Consider the following 11,077-nt stretch of genomic DNA (forward strand, 5'->3'; position numbering starts at 1 on the left):
TTATCATGTGATGTCACCAGAGGCTACAAACACATGAATACACAGCCAGGAGCGGTAAGTGACATCTCCCCAAGGAGAAGCAGAACACCCATCATTTTGACAGGTTATCTGCTCCTCCTAAAGGGAAAAGTAGTGATGCCTGGCTAGCAAACTAAGCAGAAGCTGGCTCAGCAGCAGTACAGACACAGCTGCTCAGGAGCAGAAGCTTTCTGTTCTTGAGTGGGAAACCCCATTTAGAACAGGGATTCCCTTAATAAATAGGGGATTTCTGCTCCTCTAAGTACTGCTGCTGAGCCGGAGGCATATGCTGTATGTGTCCTCCTTATTTCACGGGTCGTTTAGAGGAGCAAACAAGCAGTTTCAAAGCTCGTTTGCTCCTCGTTCCCCACTCGCTGCCGCCGCTATTCAGCGCAGCAGCAGCGAGCGGGTGAGTGCAGAAGGGGGCGGCGGGGAGCTACGGGGGGGCTGCCCGGGTGATCGCTGATCGTCCGGGCAGCCCATAGGATACAGCAGCGTCTGCTGCCGATGGTCCTATTCAACGGAGCGATGGCAGCAGATCGTTGCTGTATCAGTCGCTTGTTTTTCAACATGTTGAAAAACAAGCGACTGCAACGATCAGCCGACATGAACGATGTCGGCTGATCGTTGCACTCTATTCCACGGGACGATTATCGTCCGTAGTGGACGATATCGGCCGGATACGGACGATAATCGTTCCGTGGAATAGGGCCTTTAGTTTGCCAGCCTTCATCCCCACTTAACCCCTGTCTCACTAAGCAGAACACACTGTGTGCTGGAGGAAAGGGTTAAGTGGGGATGCACAGCATTACCACTTAACCATTGCCTGGCTGGCAAACTTTATAAACAGCAGGAAGAATTGATCAGACTATGCATGCTAACTTGCATACAAAAGTTGACAAAATGAGCCTTTTGCAAAATAACATAGCGAAACAATCTAGCTTATTTTTCACCTTTGGTACACCAACCATTTAAATGAAAAAAAAGTGGTGGGCTGGGTAACATTTTCAGTTGAAGTGGTTTCCACTTTAAATTTAGCAGCTTCCTGCACCAGCAATTTTATGCTATATAAGCACTCACAATTGGCCAGGCAGTGCCCAATGGTGATCTTATAGGAAGCTCCAACCCCTTGCTGTACTATCACTACAGCCTAGCACTTAGAATGATGATCCTGTCCATAATATGGCCGAGCATGGCCGTGCGCATGTTATCCTGCATAGGCTTATAAAGGCCCAGTGGAGGATACAGCGGGAGGAGCACAATCATATGCTCCTCCATGACGTGCCATAGCAGAGCACTGCTTCCAGTTCATTTTAGGGATTGCTCATGGTCTCAGCACCTGGACCCCCACCAAAACCTCTGACTTGGTAGAAATTTTTTAAAGATAATTAACGTACCCTATAATAAATTCCTCCATGAAGTGAAGACTTTATTAATGCAGAAAATATATATTTACATATCAGGTAGATAGATCTTGTACGGACACTGCTCAGTGAATAGCGGCCGCATAAAATAGACCTGTCAATTATTTTGTGCACCCGCAGAGAACAACTGTCGTAGTGTATACAGTGTGTATGCACCACGGCCATGGTTCTATACACTTCAATGCAATCCAGTATTGTTAACAATGGCCGTTGTTGCAAGCTGCAACTACTAATAAAAAATAAATAAACTCATCCTATGTTGAATATTGAAATCTAAGCAGCTACCAGTAAGCTCATTATTGGATTCAGCATTTTTTTTATAGCCAGAAGCTCCTACACAACATTTTTGTATAGCACATTTAGCTCTTTTTAATGCAGCATGCTGAAGGTATGCCATATTTTCTGGCATTATTCCCCATAAGCATTAATACAAGATGAATAAAAATGAATGTACAAAATAAAATAACAACTGTGAGAAATGCTTGAAATGTAGTATCACGTGAAGGAGCCATTTGGTTTCAAGCCTTGGTTTCAGAGCATTTTTACAGGCAAAATTGCACTGCATGCAAGTGTGTACAGAGCCTTACACAAACGTGTCATCTAAAGTTCACTAGGGGTCAACTTACACATAGGCTGCTTTCACATGAGTATCTGGATTAGAAAAAAAAAAATCAAAAACATAGAAAACATTTTAAATGGTACATGATCCTCGCCATGTTCACTAGTCTCAATCTGAATGGACCAGATTACAGAGCAACTACGGCCACCCTAGCTATACTTTCTGTCAGGGTTCTTATTAATAGAAGATGGGGGAACAGCTCGGAATACTAATCATTACACAATGTTGCAGATCTTTGCATAACTGCAACTAAATAATAGAATCACTCTGCAAAGCCCAACATGAGTAATACATTGCCAACTCACCACTGTGCTCTGTGCAGCCATTGTGGTCAACTTTGCACTAAACAGCCACATCCAAATCTTATTACTAAACTGCCCTATTTGTTTCAAGACAGGATCCTATTGGATGCAGGCATTGCTGAGGGAGGATACTATTTAACCCCTTTGCTACTAAAAAGATTTGTTTCTTGCATGGGACTTGTACTGTAGCACATTTTTATACTTTATAATTCATGTAGCCGTATGACATGGATTTGTAACATTGTAATAGTACTGCCAGTGTATTTTTTTAGGGTGTTTTCACACATTTCGGTTTTTCAGTGCAATTATTGAACATAAAGCTAGAAACAGATCATAAATGGCGGACACATATAAGGGAAACACCGAGACTTCTCTTTTCAGATCCATAACTGGGTTTGTATTTAATAATTGCAATTAAAAAACTGAATGTGTGAATCCACCCTTAGGCAAAGTTCGCACTATGTTATAGCAGTATGTCACAGGTATTTGTTGGCATCCCTTTAAGTACACTCTGCTGTATTGCAGCAAGAATCTTTCATTTCAGTGTTATGGGCGGTAGACCACACTATTGTGTCCCATCAAATTATGATATTTTTGCGGAAATTGTTTTTAGATGTCTGTTCAGCCATTGAAATGAATGGTATATAGTGTTGTATTGACTCTAGAAAAGTTATGCTAATTAAGCCATCTTTTATTTGTCTCACTCTCAAGGCAAAAAAAATTCAGGTACATGCACATCTTAGGCTGCATTCACATGTTCCATGTTCCGCACGGAACACGAATGTGGAATGCATGTACCAGAGTCATTCTGCACCCAGGCAGCATCTGTGATAAGAGGCTGGGAGCGGGTGAACTGTCAGATATGCGCTGCGCTGTAATGACAGCGCCACAAGGCTGATTCATTACAGCACGGCGCATATCTGTACAGTTCCCCCGCTCCTAGCATCTTATCACAGATGCTGCCCGGGCGGTGGGCACTCTGTTACAGGCATTCCACGCCCGTGTTCCATGCGGAACACGGAACGTGTGAATGTAGCCTTACATAGATTAATTCCTTCTCACATGTTGTCAGCACCACACATTCGGGGAGATTTATCAAAGGGTGTAAAATTTAGACTGGTGCAAACTACCCACAGCAACCAATCACAGCTCAGCTTTCCTTTCAGCACTGCCTAAAGCTGAGCTGTGATTGGTTGCTGTGGGTAGTTTGCACCAGTCTAAATTTTACACCCTTTGATAAATCTCCCCCATTGAGTGCACAGACTAATGCTACGTTTACACGGAGCGATAATTTCGCCCAATCGATCGTTTAACGATTTTGAAGCAACAATTTGGTTTTTATAACGATCAGCGTTTAGATGAATAAATCGTTAGAAAAATCGTTGGAAAATTCGTAAGAAAAATCGTTATTACGATCGTTTTTAAGATCGCTTAAGCCCATCTTTTACATAGGGTAAATCGGTGAAAGACTGTTTACACGAAGCGATCTGCAAATTTTCAGCGAACGACGAGCAACAATTTAAGAACATGTTGAAAGATCAAAATGAAAGATTTCTCACTCGTCGTTTGATCGTTTGCTGTGTTTACACGGTACGATTATAGCTCAAATGCGATCGTTTATGCGAAAATTCAAACGATAATCGTTCCGTGTAAATGCAGCAATAATCCTATTTATTGAAATGAATGGTGTCTGCTGTAGTATGCTACAGCAGATGTCCACATCCCGTTCAGATGCCAATTGATACTTGTGGCAGAGGCTCAAAATGCAGATTGACTTTAGCTTTTTCTGGAAATATTGCATGGCCTCTGGTGAAAGACACAATGATTTCTTCATTTAGGGTGGGTTCACATACGGAATAGGGGTGGATAATCCGCTGCGAATTCTGTCACTCACGCCGGCGCGCATTTCCATCCGTCCCATAGACTCCATTCTATTGTCGGACGAATTCCGCCGTCTGCCAAAAGACATGTCAGTTCTTTCAGCGGACGACGGCCTCTGTGCATAGAATGGAGTCTACAGCACATGCGAGATGTGGATGGGGCAAGCAACAGAATTCGCTGGGGATTATCCTCCCCTTGGTCCACACTGCATCAGAGGCTCTGTCGCAAAGTCTGTTTGACACTGATATAGGGAACTAAACAGACTCCTGAGCCAACACAAATTGACTTTAAAGGAGTTATCCAGCGCTACAAAAACATGGCCACTTTCCCCCTACTGTTGTCTCCAGTTTGGGTGGGGTTTTGAAACTCAGTTCCATTGAAGTAAATGGAGCTTAAAGGGGTTATCCAGTGCTACAAAAACATGGCCACTTTCCCCCCTACTGTTGTCTCCAGTTCAGGTGTGGTTTGCAATCAAGCTCCATTTACTTCAATGGAACTGATTTTAAAAACCACACCTGAACTGGAGACAACAGTAGGGGGAAAAGTGGCCATGTTTTTGTAGCGCTGGATTACCCCTTTAATTGCAAACCACACCTGAACTGGAGACAACAGTAGGGGGAAAAGTGGCCATGTTTTTGTAGCGCTGGATAACCCCTTTAATTGCAAACCACACCTGAACTGGAGACAACAGTAGGGGGAAAAGTGGCCATGTTTAAGGATAACCCTTTATGGTGTGTTCACACCTACAGGATCTGCAGCTGATTTTCTGAAGCAGATTTCATTTAAATAACTGAACACAGCATCAAATCTGCTGCAGATCCTGTAGGTGTGAACGCACCCTTAAGGAGGTCTGTCAGGATTAGCCTCGGAGATCCTTCTATTGTCAGGTCTCCTAGAATTAGTCTTGTTTCACTGAAGGCATCGGAAAGGGGGGGGGATGTTATAGGGGGGGGATGTATTACTATTTGTTGGACTCTCCATTGGTGTTTGTTAGTTAGTGGCTTGATTTAGATCTCTGTAATGCCGCAGTAACCATATCTGATGCTATAGTGGGGTCCTATGAAGGTTTGGTGAATACATTATATAGATTCTGTCTTTCTATATCGCTACCAGCACTGTTACGGACTTTCCTCAAGGTCTGGTCTGTGGTCCACAAGCTTCCCTTTCCACTCCTAGAACCCCACTTTGCCTTAAACCTCACTTGCCGAACCTTTTGGATCTTCCTGGGGTAGTTTTGTGAGATAAGCATGGATTTATTCCCTTGAAAAACATCCGCGAGCTCTATAATGTCCGACGTACAGCCTTCTTCCATTATTTACAATTAAGGCACGTGCTTAGGACCCAATGTGGTAGTCTTAAAGGGGTTGCCCAGCGAAAATCTTTTTCTTTCAAATCAACTGGTGTCAAAAAGTTATATAGATTTGTAATTTACTTCTATTTAAAAAATCTCAAGTGTTCCCATACTTATCAGCTGCTGTATGTCCTGCAGTAAATCTTTTATATTCAGTCTGACACAGTGCTCTCTGCTGAAATCTCTGGTCGAGACAGGAACTGTCCAGAGCAGGAGAGGTTTTCTATGGGGATTCATATCAGGGCCGTTTCTAAAGGCGGGCGGGCCGGGCAGCCGCACGGGGCGCCGACAGCTAGGGGGCGCTGATGGCACCCCCCAGACTCCACTTAGCTGCGCACACCCCCGCCGGCCAGCCGCCCGCCTGCTAGCTCGCTCGCCCCATCACCTGCCCCTCTGAACAATCACCTCCCGTAGCTCCGCCCCCAGACCACTCCGACCCAGCCGAGCACTCTGCACCTGCAGACATTTCCAACAGCGCAATGACGTTATTTCACTGCGTTTGCTGGAGAGAGATGTGTGCAGGGGCGGCAGCGGCCTGCTCCTCGCAGGCTGGAGAAAAAGAGAAGAAGAGGAGAGAGGGACCCCTATGCCAGAATAAGGTGAGTATAATGTTTTTTGTGTGTGTGTGTGTGTGTGTGTGTGTTTGGCAATGCAGGGGGATCAGAGGGGATTATTACTATTTGGGGGGGGGGGCAGCACAGGAAGGGGTATGACAATGGGAACAGCAGAGGGGGGATTATTACAATGGGGATAGCACAGGGGGGATTACAGGGGGTGGTCACCCAGCTTTCCCAGCATCCTGTATGTCAGTGTGTAATGGAGGTCACACAGCTTTCCCAGCATCCTGTATGTCAGTGTAATGTCAGATCAGCGCTCTCTTGCTCCTTGTTCCCTGCTCGTTGTTGGCACTATTACACGCGACGACAGCGAGCAGGTAAGAGCAGGGAGCTGTGAGAGGGGCCCATAGGATATAGCGGTGGTGTGGTGTCAATGAAATGACTGACGTCCAATCCACACAGTGTATAAAATGATGGACGTTATTTGAGCGGATGTCACACAGCTCTCCCAGCATCCTGTATGTCAGTGTGATGGAGGTCATCCAGCTCTCCCAGCATCCTGTATGTCAGTGTAATGGAGGTCACACAGCGCTTATATCAAGATTCGCCCTGTTGCCAAAATGATCTAGAAACTGCCCTGATTCATATAAAACCAAGACAGTGTTCCTGTCTCGGCCAGAGATGTCACCAGAGAGCAGTGTGTCAGACTGAAAATAAATCACCATATCCTGGATGGCATATAGGAGCTGATAAGTATGGGAAGACTTGAGATTTTTTAATAGAAGTAAATTATAAATCTATATAACTTTCTGATATCAGTTGATTTGTAAGAAAAAGATTTTCATTGGACAACCCCTTTAATGTCTCACAGGACTTTTCTTCTGCTGAAAAACTCTTGGGCATCATAGACCTTTAAAACTGTTAACTTTATTCTTTGAGTGACTTCGGAGAATTGGGGTTTCTACTTCTGATTTATGCTTTAGATGTCAGGCAGCCGTTGGGACGTTTTTAGCATACGGTGTGGGAATGCCCCAGAATACAGCCCTTTTGCCAATCAGTTTTACAGCAAATACCCACATGACATTTTTGCTTTCCACAACTCCACATATTTCCCCCATAGCCTTTTATAAGGCATTTTCCTAGTGTTTTTATCCCCAGTTTTTAAAAATAAAACCTGGAATCACATGACATGTAGGGAAAAGCATAGGGGGAAAATGCCAAATATAAAAATGCCTATACTCCCATGAAAATAAAAAATCACAGGCAGACAGTGTGGTGTGGGAACATAATAAAGAAAGTATAATTACCCATCCCTGTGACACTGCAGCACTGCCTTACCAATCTCCTGCCGCTGCAACATGACGTACCTAGTCAGTAACTGGGGCGGGACACCCATGCAGTCACTGACTGTGTGAGTGGACAATCCACCAGTGGGGCCGTGACGTTGCAGCAGCAGGAGTCAGGCTGAAACCAGGAAGCTGGATGAAAATTGTTCACTGTTTTGTATTAAGCCATAACCCACTTTAGTGCATGTGGCCTGTACCATACCCCTAATTTCATACAGTGATTCAGATCTGTACTATGCCTCGTCCTCCATGCCGTTCTAGTGCATGTGGCCTGTACTTTGGCTTAGATCTGTACCACGCCTCATTTTCCATGCTACTGAAATGTTACAGCATTATTCATGTAATCCAGTCTAATCCTATGGGATAAGATGTGTGGACTACAGTGACATTTGGAGACATTTCTGGCATGCCACTACAGTTAGATTGGATGACTGTGACTGATGTACCTCTGACATGACACAAAAATGACTGAAAGCTGAGTGGGCACTTGTGTGTGGAAGCGCACGGAAACAAAGTTGGCCTTTGTAGCCAATGGTAACCTATCACAGCTTAACTTTTATTTTAAAAATGTAGTTGCTTGCTATGGGAAACAAATCCAAACACTGGTTATATGAGGCAGTGGGACATATTTATCAATTTGCGTCCCTGGCGTATGTCATAGAAAAAGTAGATTTTTGATGGGTGTGCAGGGGGCAAGGTGCCTAATTTAACATTGTTTATGCCTGGAAACAGGGGTAAACCATGGGGGGAAAAAAACTACACCTGCTCTTGACTCGCTGTGTGGCAGGTGCCCGTCAAGCAGCATTTACTAAGAGGTGTGTGTCTCTAAGGCTGGGTTCACACTGCGTTTTTGCAATCCGTTTAATGTTTACGTTTTATGGAAAAACAAATGCTATTGTGTCATCCGTTTTTCCATTATAAAAAAAATGGATAGTAATGGATGCAGGTTTTTTTTTTTAACGGACACAAAAGTAGTGTTAACTAAGTTTTTCTGTCTGTTAAAAGTAACTAAAAGTAAAATTAAAAAACTGATACGTTGAACGGATTGCAAAAACGCAGTGTGAATCCAGCCTTAGTAAATCCAACGGAGTGAAAAAGAAGGGGCTTGAATGCCGGTCTTAATAAAGGTCCTGCAGTATTCATATATGAGGCACACAAATGTGAGTACCTTGTTATGTGTATACATTCAGTATATGGGGCAGAAGATGGTATGTCAAATTCTCCATATACAGCCTTAGCGCCCCCCCCCCCAGATGTGTACAACAGGGAATACCCCAGACTATAAAAAACTCACTAAGAAGAGGTTGTTAAAAATCGAATTAAAGAGTACCAGACATTAAATTTTCACATCTCATCAGGCACGTCAAAAGTTATTGATCACAGTGGGGCTTACTGCTGAGATCTGCTGCATTTAGGAGATATAGCCGGGGAGAGAGCCCAGCAACCATGTGATCCATTCCCTGGCTATTTCTCCTGATTGGCTAATTCCAGCAATGTAAATTTATTGGTGCATTTAGAGACAGATTTATCTGACAGATTTTTAAAGCCAAAGCCAGGAACAGACTATAAGCAGCGAACAGGTCATAGAGGAAAGACTGAGATTTCTCCTCTTTTCAAATCCATTCCTGTCTTTGGCTTCCAAAATAGATAAATCATATAAATCTGCCTGTGTAAACGCAGCATGAGAGGCTACATTGCTGGAATTAGTAAGTGGCAGGGGAATGGATGTCACGGCCGCAGCACTCTCCCCGGCTATATATCCTGTTTCGCAGCAAATCTCAGAGATGTAAAAAGTTATTTTTAATGACAGGGACTCTTTAAATTTTATTAGGGGGAGATTTAGACAGGTGTAAACTGCCCACAGCAACCAATCACAGCTCAGCACTCAGATCTGACAAAATGAAAGAGGAGCTGGGATTAGTTGTGGTCGGCAGTTTACACCAGTCTATATCCAACACCCCTTAATATATCTTGGATATACGTGTATTTGCATTAACAGTTATTACATGAGAACAAAGGGTATGTTTATTGATGAAAACTGTACAACTAAAAGGAGATTTGTTGGGCCACCTCTAGCCTGGGTTCTATATGGCATCCTATGGCACATTTGCCCACAGATGTTACAGCTGGGCTGTCCAGCCTGCATATTTTGCTGAAGCTAAAATCCCAGCTGGTCCCATAAATGCTCAATTGGCAATAAATCTGCTGATCAGGCCAGGTAAGTGTTACAATCTGGCGGAGGCATTCCTGGGAATATATATTGCAGGGATAGGGAATTTTCGGCCCTCCAGCTGTTGCAAAACTACAATTCCCTTCATGGCTGAACAGGCAGGATGGAGGCATTCACCACAAGGCTTTCATAAAACAAACAACTGTCATCAGATCCCAAGCAGAACCTGGATTCTATCAATTCTATCACTGAAAAAAAAGTCACAAATGTTTGAACCCAAAATCTGTGCATGCAAAAATAGTGTAAACATTAATCTGGCATATTCATATACCATCTAGGCTTTGTAACAATTAGCCAGTTCTAGTAAATCTCGGCCATAGTAGGTATTCATTGCAGTCTCCGGCTATTATTTAAAATGACATCTGGTATTTTGAAGATTGTCCGCCCATCAGTTCAATAATAGTTGTTGGTACATTATTTTAATTTGGGTTTTATTATTTGGCCTTTGGTGTGTCTTTAATTGAAAAGTCCATAGAATTTAATAGTAAAAACGGAAAAAGGTTGGAGAAAAAAGAAAAACTGTGTGAACAACTAAAAAATAATGTCTGCTGTTTACAAAAGATGTCAGAAAATAATTTTCATTATTTTGACATCCGCTCAAATAACATCCATCATTTTATACACTGTGTGGATTGGACGTCAGTCATTTCATTGACACCACACCACCGCTATATCCTATGGGCCCCTCTCACAGCTCCCTGCTCTTACCTGCTCGCTGTCGTCGCGTGTAATAGTGCCAACAACGAGCAGGGAACGAGGAGCAAGAGAGCGCTGATCTGACAGGTCCCTTGCTCCTCCAGATCGCCTGTGTAATAGGGCCTTAACATAGTGGCTTTTGTTATAACTCTGCACTGTTGATACTAACTCTAATCAGTTTCTATTTACTGAAAATTATTTATTTTTTTAATTTCCTTTTTTTTGTAAATTATTATTGGGCAGCCATTTTGCATGAGCAGTTTTTAACAGCATTTAGACATCTGCTTTACAGCAGGCCAAGTGAACATATGCAACAATTAACAGGAGCTGTCCCATTGGCAAGATGGATGTGCTTCTTTGAAGGAGGTCATTCCACAGATAGGAGGCAGCAGAGTTGTGAGCCTCATGTTTATTCCTTATGCTAGTTAGGCCCCCACCCCTAGTGCACCAATCTGCCAGTGGTCAGCCCGCCCCTCCTATTATCAGCAGTCTGGTAGTCAGGCCCCCAGTGCACCAAAACGCTTAATAAGCATAAGAAATAGCTATACACTACATGGAAACTGCACCAAGGATGAAGGTACAAAACTCGCCTTTGTTCTCAGCACCCTGTGTGTTATAGTGAGATATCAGCAGGTTAGATCAGCCAAGAAAGT

The sequence above is a fragment of the Dendropsophus ebraccatus genome, chromosome 1, assembly GCF_027789765.1.
Source record: "Dendropsophus ebraccatus isolate aDenEbr1 chromosome 1, aDenEbr1.pat, whole genome shotgun sequence".
NCBI lineage: Eukaryota > Metazoa > Chordata > Amphibia > Anura > Hylidae > Dendropsophus > Dendropsophus ebraccatus.